Source organism: Eschrichtius robustus, chromosome 14 (genome assembly GCF_028021215.1).
Source record: "Eschrichtius robustus isolate mEscRob2 chromosome 14, mEscRob2.pri, whole genome shotgun sequence".
NCBI lineage: Eukaryota > Metazoa > Chordata > Mammalia > Artiodactyla > Eschrichtiidae > Eschrichtius > Eschrichtius robustus.
In genome coordinates this window covers 86,198,137-86,207,914 of record NC_090837.1, presented here as the reverse complement: position 1 = coordinate 86,207,914, position 9,778 = coordinate 86,198,137, and the positions used below count along the sequence as shown (strand labels likewise).

Genomic DNA, 9,778 nt, shown 5'->3' with positions numbered 1-9,778 from the left:
ACACCTTACTGGAATAATTAGTCTGTTGAGATTGGTTTATGTAAGGCCCCCAAATAAAAACCAGTCTTGAAATGTGCACTATCTTTAGCAATCATTAACAGTAAACTATCTTAGACTATATGTACTTGAAGACTGTTTTTTTTTACACTTTTAAAAAGACTATGTGTACTTTAAGGTGGCAAAAATCACATAAGGGAAAAGTAAATTTGCAAATTGAGAAAGAAAAACTCACTCTTTCTCCTGGTTGGTTCTCCTTTACTTTCACATATAATACTTCACTTCTGACACTTCTGGTCACCAAATGTGTGGGTTTTTTCCCCAAGGTAAGTAATTCTCTGTGACACCAGCTGGGCGGCCTTATGATTTAACTCAGATCTGACACTGGAGAACTGGAGTTACCTGGAGATAACGTCAGATCCCAAAGGTGAGGGATTCAGTCCAAGAAGACTGCACACCCCCCAACTTCAGACGACAATCACAAGTCCAGATTGTCCCCTGTGCTTCTGACCAGCCAGCTGTAAATCAGAGATTCCCTCCTTAGGTTTGATTAATTTGCTAGAGCAGCTCACAGAACTCAGGGACACCGTTTACTTACTGTTTACCAGTTTACTAGTTTACTATAAAAGGGTACAGTAAAGGATACAGCTGAACATCCAGATGGAAGACGTGCACAGGGCGAGGTGTGTGCGAAGGGGTGAGGAGCGTCCACCCCTCTGCAGGCCACCCCTCTCCAGCACCCCCACGTGCTCACCAACTGGAAGCTCTCTGAACCCTGTACTTTGGAATTTTTACGGAGGATTCATCACATAGACATGATCGATCCGTAATTGCACTTCTAGCCTCTCTCCCCTCTTTGGGGGAATATGGAGTGGGGCTGAAAATTCCAAGCTTCTGATCTTGGTCTTTCTGGTGACCAGCCCCCATCCAGGAGCCCACCCAGGGTGACCTCATTAGAACAAAAGACATTTCTATCACCTTGATGTCAGGAACCAGCATCAAAGACCAAATATTAGAATAAAATATGCTCCTAGTGTACTTCTCACTTAGACAATGACAAGGGTTTAAGGAGCTCTGTGCCAGGAACTGGGGGTGTGGACCAATATATACTTTTTTCTATTATTTCATACAAATCTATTTGGTTTAAACACCTATTAGGAAGGATGGTAATGTGTTTGGTTAAATATGCCTCTTTGGGTTATTTACAGCACATGAAAGCTGTCTAAATGTGGCTCCTACTTCAATGTTTTTAACAGCTTTATTTAGGTATAATTTATGTACCATAAAATCCACTTGTTTTAAGTGTACGACTATCACCATAGGTCAGTTTCAAGATGCAATTTTAATATGTAAAACTCAAACATGTTAAACAGAAAACTCACGCTCATTATTGGGCTGGATTAAGATCTTTAGGGGTCTTAAGCACCCGGCAGGGTTTGCTTGTTTCCCTGTCCTAATTCTCCTCTGTCTCTGCCTCTCTCCTGTATTTCCTCCTTCTCTCCCTCCCTCTTAGCCTCTTAGGTGCTCAGGGAACAAGTTGAAATATAATCTTCTCTGCCCTCAAAGATCAAGAAGACAGTCATGAAAAGTGATAACAAAAGATTATCACATTGTTTTGTGGAAGTGTCATCCTGATAGAAGGGCAGTCCTGGGAATCATGGGGTCACATTTATCTCAGCCCCACCCCGTGTTCTAGGAGATTTAAGGGTTCAGCTCAATAAACATTTATGGGATACCTATGCTTGATGCTGTGGGTACAAAGATGAATAAGAACTCATCCCTGCCTGGATTTAAGCGGTTTTCATTCAACCTCAAGTGACTAAGCATCAATAAATGTTACTGGTCTGACTAACCTTGTAACCCAATCCCAGTATCTCGACTCAGCCCAGGGCAGTGGAGTGGGGATATTAGAGCCCGCCCCCTCACACACACATCCTGTCTGATGGCAGGAAGTCTCTCCCTCTTCAGCTCTCCCCTCAAAAGGCACCTTCTCAGGGGGCCCTCCCTGGCCACCAAACTAAAATTTCAGCTTCCATCCAATACAAAGTCTTCACAACCCCCCTCCCTGCTTGATTTTTCCCCTCTTCCCTTCCCTTTCCCTCCCCAGCACACAGTTTCTTTCACGTATTTATTATCTTGTGTATTCCCGGCTTCCTCCATTAGAATGTAAAGTTCTGTGAGGGTAGGGATGTGGGTCTGTTTCCTTCTCTGTCCTAAATCTAGGGCCATGTTCCAGGTACAGAGTCCACACTCAAGGAGTATTTGTTGAATGAACTAAAGACTATCTGATCCTATCTTACTCCCCAGTGCCGGGGGCCCCATCCTGATAACCCTGGTTCTTCAAGACCTGGGGTGCTGCCTTGATCTCGTCTCCCTCCCTCCCACACATGGGCACAGCGCCTCAGTCTGGAGCGTGATGCCTTCCTGAAGCTTTGACCATGCTGCCTGCCAGCGTGCGCTTCTGAACACTGCCTGCTCTTAACTGCCTTGATCCTGGAAGTGTCTCACTGGAGAATCCTTTTCGACATGTAGCCTGTGCCTCTCCAGACTCAAACCGTGGCTGCCTGCCCTGGCGCTGGCCCCCAACTAATCTTAAGAACTGCCTATCCCGGTCTGCCCCAGTAAATTAACCTTCTCTGTGTGACAGCTTTACAAGACTGGACAGAATGCAGAACACCCATGATGCAGTGTGAATTAAAATACCAGTCAGGGGGAATGAATGACTAAGGGTGTTAGAGTTTACCCAACACCATGCTGAATGCTTGAATCCTCCTAAAGAATTTTTTGGAAAGCAGCTGAAAAAGATTTTAAACATTTTGTAATAATTAGCGATCCCTGAAAGTAGCTTCCTCAACGTAGTCTTTAAAGTCACTCTTGTATAATAATATTTCTAGGCTAAACTTTTCTAGTAAAAGCTTGGTGTGTTGTAACTCATCATCCTATTCAAAGCTCCTGGTCAACATCAGCATTTTCAGTACTCTTATTAGCTTCTCATTAAAACAACAACAACAACAAGGAAAAGAATTTTTTTTGGCTCCTGAAGTTGAGCCTGAAAATAAGACTCCTGAATGAAGTTTTCTACTCCAAGAATATATGTCTACTTTTAAAACAGACATATCGCTTTCATTCCTGCCAGGTGTACAATAGAGGATATAACTTCAGGGAACAAAAGGACATGGGTCAGCCAGGTGAACATTTTAATTGGGCTCCTAGAGAAGCCTGATACCCATCAAGCTTTATTTTTCTTGGTGACTGATTTCTGTATGTGCTGAGTGACCGCACATTTGGGAACACTATTAACAGGTTTTTATTTGAGGACAAGAAAGGTCCGTTGAGTACACTTTGAATTTTAGTAGGTCACATAGCGTGGTTCATAGGGCTTCCATCTCATAATCTTGGCAGAAGCGTTTACATGAGCTATCGGGAGAGGTTAGAATGGGAGTTCTTTTCTCGTGGACAAGACAGTAGGGACATAAAGACAGCTCCATTCCAGCGGCCCGGAAAGGCTGCCCGCTCTGCTGGATGACTAGGGACCGCTCAGTTGAACCCTGGTGCTGGAGATCCAGGAAAATTGGCAGGCTTCACTTTACTAGAGTCATAGAACAGACTTTTGTGTTTCCATTCTGCAAAGAAATCCTTTAAAAAGGCAACAGAGAGCACGGACACCATCCTCTACCAGCGACCGCCCTCCTCCATTCTCCTATTTTGCAGTTAACACAAGAGCCACGCCTAGATTTTCTTGGAGGAACTAGACATTCTAAGCATGTCCCTAAGGTAGGAGTTCGGTTTCAAGGTGGAGAATAGGGTGGGCTCCGAGGTCCCGGGGATTCGCACTGCCATGTAACCCTCAGGACTGGCCCCTCCCTGTCCCTGCTCCCTGCACCCCATCCTAGGGAACCAGGTGGTGGGGTGTCATTCAGGCTTCTTTGGACGCATCCTCCCCTCCGCCAAAGCAAGACCCTGCCCTGCCTGGACCACATGAACTCTTAGGTGCAGCCAGAAAGTACCAGCGGTGACGCGGACCCAGGGCAGTTTCTGGAAACGTGACGATCTCGACTCCCCCCTCGCTCGGTCCCCAGGTCCCGAGCTGCAGACTGGTGCCCGCCGGCCTCTGCCCCTGCCTCAGCCCCGCCCTCCTGCCGGCTGAGCTCGGCCTCCTTTCACACCTGATTCCAGCTCGGGTCCCACTCGCGCGCCGTGGAGGGGACAACGTCGAGGTCCCGGCCGAGGTCGGGCACTTGGAGGCAAGGCCGAGGGAGCGCGCGGGGGAGGGTGGGCGGCTCCTCAGCCCGTGGGTGGTTTGCGATTCGGGACGGATAGACAGAAGTCCTGGACCAGCGGGGAGGTGGGAGGGAAGGGGGTTGGGAGGTGGAGCCGTCGGGGAGGGGCGGTGCCGCGGGGAGCGGAGCCCGGCCTCTCGCCCCCACCCCTTTCGGTGCCCGAGTCTGGGCGGTGACACAAAAAGCTCCCGCTCCGAGCCGAGCGCCCAGCGGCGGTGTTCGACTGGGAGCGCGGAGGGCGGCCGGGCAGGTGGGGCGCCTCCCGAGGGTCCGAGCAGGGAGCTGGGGCTGCGGGCGCCGCCGCCGCCGCGCTCCCCGCGCCCGCCCCGCAGCCCTCGGCGCGCGTCTGGCCGAGCGGGCGGCGGGCGCGCCGGGACCCCCCGGCGATGCTGCTGCAGCCGCCGCCGCCGCCGCCGCCGTCGCCGCTTCTGTAGGGAGCGCCGGAGCCCGCCGCGGAGAGAGGTCGGTGAGTTTCGGTTTCTCGGCTCTGTCCCTCCTGGGTCGCAGGCGGCGAGAGGAGCGCGAAGGGATGTCTGCGCCCCCGCGGCGGCCGCGCCCGGAGCTAGGGAAGCTGGAAAGGGAGGTGCCGCCTGGTGGGTGGAGGGGGCACCTTTTGGACTGTGAAGGGGGGTGGCGGGGCCGCAGGGGTCGCGGGGAGCGGGGCCCGGGGCGCGGCGAGGCAGCCCCGGGGCGCGCGGGAGGGGGTCCCTGGAGTTGCGTCTCTTCCGAACGCCGGCGGAGCTGCGCCCGCGGCTGGGGCTCGGGAGCGGCGCTGTCGGCGGCTCCGCCGAGTCCTCGGATGCCCTCTGGAGCTCCTGTCCGAGGGAGCCGGTCTCGTGGCCGCGCCGCGCGCGCCCCCCGGGATCGGCCCCTGGCAGGGCCTCTGTCGAGCGCTTCCCCCCCCCTCCCCGGAAGTTGTCTCTGCGGTCCCCGGGCCCCTCCGGGGAGGAGAGGGCTTAGTGGAGGGCCAGATGTTGGGGGTCTTTTGTGCGCACCCACGCGTCCGGGGCGCTCGCTCCTGGGAGGGCAGCGGCAGCACAAAGCAGGCTGGACTCGTGGGACGCTGCTCTGGAGGCGGCGGTCCCCCGTTCCGCCTAGGCTGGGGGCAGCGCCGCAAGGTTTTGGAGAGAGTAGAGAAATCGGCAAAACAGAGTGACCGGGACTTGATGAGGTGGCGGACAGGGGCGTCGGAAAGAAGGATGCTCGCGAACGCATCGCTGGTGTGTCTCTCTGGGCGCCCCGCGTTCCCGCATAACCGGGTTTGCCTAGGATATTTCGCCTGTGCTCCACGGTGCTATGCTGTGCCTTCTCGTTTTTCTTTCTTTCTGAGGGATTACCGTCGCCAGTGGAGGCTCCACAACCGGAGGATAACTTAGGGGCGGGGGAGACTGCGGAGGAGTCGGGGAGGTGGTGATTTGTCCCGTGGAGACGATTAGGCAGCGTTACGCCCCTCAGCGGCCCGCCAGCCCGCCACACCTCCGCCGCCTTCCTCCACCTCCCCAAGCGCACCCGCTCCGCCACCGCCGCTCTGCCCGGGAGGTCGTTTGGGTTCCTTTGCTGCGCGTATCTAACCCTCACGGCATGTATTTCACTGCAGGCTGAACAAAGCTCGGGCTCAGTTGTGCTGCCTGCTTGTCAGCCTCTTGCCTCCCAAACGCGTACCATTTCCACTTGATGTCATCACGCAGAAGGGGGTGAAAGGGACTCGGTGACAGATTCAGGTAACCACCGATCATCTGGGGAGCCTCCTGGGTGTCTCTGGGTCATTTAGGTCAACGGGCGTTTGCAGGGGGGCTATTTGGGTGGTTTCTGCATCACACCATGCATTCCTATCTGTGTGGAGGAGAAGGGGCTGCTGAAACTCCTGATTCAAAGAAAGAAATTGCAAATGACTTGAAACCTTCCTTTTGAAGAAGTCATTGAGGGCAGGCTGCGTTTGGGGTTGTATAAATTCCACCTGGTTCCCTTTGAGGGAAATTTTGATATAATCCACACATAGGCAGTTGTATCTGAATGTGGGGTTTGGATATGTGTCTGCTTTCTTATCTGTAGTAATACATTTTGGCTTCAGTCTGTAGGTGGGATATCATTTGTCGAAAAGGTATTGGTCAAATGTCCTAATTGTTCACCTTCTTATGAAACACTGTCTCTCCCCCCCTCTCTTTATTGTAATAGTGTTCACAGTATCAGGAGGGACGTGCAGAAGTAAGTTACTGGGAGGCGGGAGGGAGGACAGTTGGGGGAGCAGAAAATGGAGCTTCAGTTAAGCTTCCATTTATATAGCCATGAACCATTAGGCCCTCGGTCTGCATTTTATCTTTAGGTGTTGGTTCTTTTCCAAAAACTCTGGCCCATTATTCTTTTCTTTCCAAGGATAGTTCTGTTTTGATGGCAACCTAACCAGGTCTGGGGTTATCTTGATAAAGCTCAGTGAAAGCCTAACCTTCAGATGGATCAGGACACCTGGTGTTGGTGTTGTCTCCTAGAGGACAGAGTCATGGTGTCCTACACGAGAAGCAGGGAAGAAGAATGTGTATGGACATAGACTCAAGTTTTATTTTGCAGGAAGAAGGGATGGCTGAGGACCAGAGGCCAGTGTGCTGTCTCTTGCACTATAGCAACAGCATGGTATCCGGGGCAGATTCTCCCTTCACCATTTTTTCCCCCAAATCCCTTAAAAAATAAAATTTAAAAACTTGAAAGATTTGTCATTCCCCTTTAGGGTAGTTTTGTTTGGAAACGTGACTTTTAACAAAACATCAGTGATGCTGGCATTTATTCTTTGACTCAGAGCATTCAAGTATCACTAGGAAAAGTAGATGAGTTATCAACCTGTCCCAGCTGAAACAAAGACCAGTGCTTTGGAAAGATCAGCTTTGTAGTGGGGCTAAGGTAGAGATATTTTGACAAGTGGTTTTTATGTCAGCAATAATGCAGGGTGTGTGCTGTGTTCCTGCAAGAGGGGAAGCCACGTGATGGGATAATAGGGAGTGTAATAATGCAATAGAAACAAAGGGTGTGTGTGTGTGTATGTTTTAAATAGAAAAAATAAATACCTCACTCACAAAATTCCACATGGGAAAACAGCTGCCTGCACATGTAAATGCGCGTCCAAGAACAAAGCCGTAGCGCAGGGCTAGCTTTCAATCTGGTTTTCAATTGTGTCTTGTAATAAATCCTAATCAAGTGTTGTATTGATGTTTAATTTGTTCTTTTAGGTGGATGCTCCCCACTCCCAGATGTCGGCAGTAGTGTGTTTTAGTTTTAGGTTGAAGGAGCCCTAGAGGTGATGAGACCGATTTTTTCCGCCAGAGCTGAGTCCTTTCTACAGTGTTCATTTAATTCATTTGGCAGATGTTTATGGAGCACCTGATAGACACTGGGTTCTCTGATAGCTGCCAAGGGGTGGGCTGGGGCGGGGTGTGGAGACACAAAGGCGAACCACCCTCCGAGAGCTTCTGGGGTGATGGAGAAATGAAGACCTGACTAATTAGGTGCAGTGGATGCTAGAGAGAGAGGAACAAAGAGGGGGTATTGGACTTCTGAGGAGGCAGCTTATGATCATCCCGCCTCTACTTGAATGCCTCTTTCATTAGGGTGCTCACTGCTTCACAAATGTCTGGACCTGTTGTCAGAAGGTGACCTTTTCTTCATAGTCTTTAAGCTCCGCTGCTGAATTCCGCATGAATGGGTAGATTTCACCGTTGTTGAGAGGTTATTCTGTTTTCATTCCTTATTCTCTCAGAGTTGTTTAGACCTGTCTATCCTGTTGGCGCCCTCTACATTTCAACGCATTATTCAGGCCCTGCTGCACTTGAATTTTGAAATAAATTCTGCTTTTCTGAATTAGAAAACAGATGGGAGGGGGACGTCTGCAGATTTCTCTCTTTTTTAAGCAGTGATGTATCAGCAAGATAGGTTAGGTTATACTGCCGTAACAAATAACCTCCGGGTCTCAGTGGTCCGGTTTCTTTCTTTCCCACACTGTGTGTCCAACACGGTCAGCAGGTGGGCCCTGCTCATCTTAGTCATGCAACGACCCAAATTGGTGGGGGTGTGATCTTGACGTGTGATCAAGGTCACAAGATCACTGCAGCATGGGAGAGGAAGCTCCAGAGGATCTTGGTCCAAAATGACATGATCTGACCCGGAAGTGACTTGTGTTGCTTCACCAGACTAGTCCTATGACCCCATTTAACCACAATCTGATATTTCTTGTACTGAAAAAGGGAAAACCGGATATAGGTGAGTAGCACTAATGACCTTCCACAAGTGATGTGGCCTAGTGTGTTCCTATGGGGTCTAGCTTAGCGCATTGAGTGTTATACGAGTATGGATTGAATGAACAAATGATACGTCTCTTAAAGAATCTTGTCCTACTCCAGCCTGTTCGTTACTAATATGTTGGTATTATATTTGCTAATATGACCGCACACCTGTCATCAAATAAAAAATGATAATTATTTTCTCTTTTTGCCTGTTTTGAGTAGTTCTTTGTTCTGAAGTGATAGGCCAGGAGATGTTTCCAAGGCTGGTTCTAGGAGGTTCTGTGCTTAGCATTATATAATAGAGAGGTGTTGATTACACACTTCCTCTCCCTCACTGTCTGCCTCTTGTCTAAGACTTCCTGAGTTTGAGCAGCCCAGGGTAGAAAAAGAACAATGGTGGGCCTAGCGTCACCCGGGATGTGGCCTCCCTCAGCCAACACGGCAGATAAGACCTAGAGGGGGCAGGGGATGTGTGGGGTAGTCTGGGGTCATCCTCTTATTGCTTTGATATTAGAAAAAGGAATTTGGACAAGACATATTTTCTGGTCATAGGGCTAATGGAACACCTTGAGAGTTCTGGGACATTCAAACTTTCATCAGCAGCCAGGGTGGCTATGAGGGTGGTAAGTTTTAAAGCCTTCCTTGCCGCACCCTCCCTAAAAATAGTTGGGTTCTGTGGAATAGACGTTGTGAGGGGCTGTGGATTAAGCGGCTGGTGGCTTGTTGAGAGATTTTGCTGTGCAGAGTGCTGGTCACACAAATAATCTTTGTTGTGATAAATGCGTGCATGGATTAGAACGTTTAGGATTTGATATGTACCTTTAGCATAAGTATGGAATTGAACAAAAGAGTATGGCTTCTGGGTCAGTAATCACCTTGTTGAAGTCATTTTTACAGACAGCTCTCCGTAGGCAGGTGATATGGTAAACTGACTGCTAGCTTCTGAGTCAGTGACCAGAGGACCTCAGTGTTGGCCTAAGAGTCCAGAGGCTGCCCCCTAGTCCAGCTTTCTTTGAGTGACAAAGTATTGCACCCGTAGGAGTTCTGAGGTGGAGATGAGCAGCTGAGAAACCGGCAGAGAGATCAGATGCAGCCCATCCAAGACCTCCAGGTACTAATTCAGGGCAAGGCGCAGACTGAGAGAGGGAGAAAATTAAGCCCGGAGGGACTGGTCTTGAAATATCTTTGGGAAGCTCCAAAATACATGTCTATGTTTTGTTTGGCCTCTGAGTT

The 9,778-nt window shown here is 50.1% G+C and overlaps 1 protein-coding gene across 5 annotated transcripts in view; it reads left to right on the top strand.

Annotated features, from left to right (window-relative positions):
* Window positions 1-4,644: 4,644 nt before the first annotated feature.
* The window catches only part of RNF152 (ring finger protein 152), a 78,845-nt gene continuing 73,711 nt past the window's right edge, over window positions 4,645-9,778 (top strand). Inside the window, exons 1-2 of one of the 5 annotated variants that reach the window (XM_068563519.1) lie at window positions 4,645-4,739; window positions 5,875-5,998. The gene's annotated coding sequence lies outside the window, so the exon portion shown is untranslated. Of the gene's footprint in view, window positions 4,744-5,874; window positions 5,999-7,542; window positions 7,564-9,778 lie in introns of those variants that run through there. The other 4 variants (XM_068563516.1, XM_068563515.1, XM_068563518.1 and 1 more) reach the window with 4 other exon arrangements.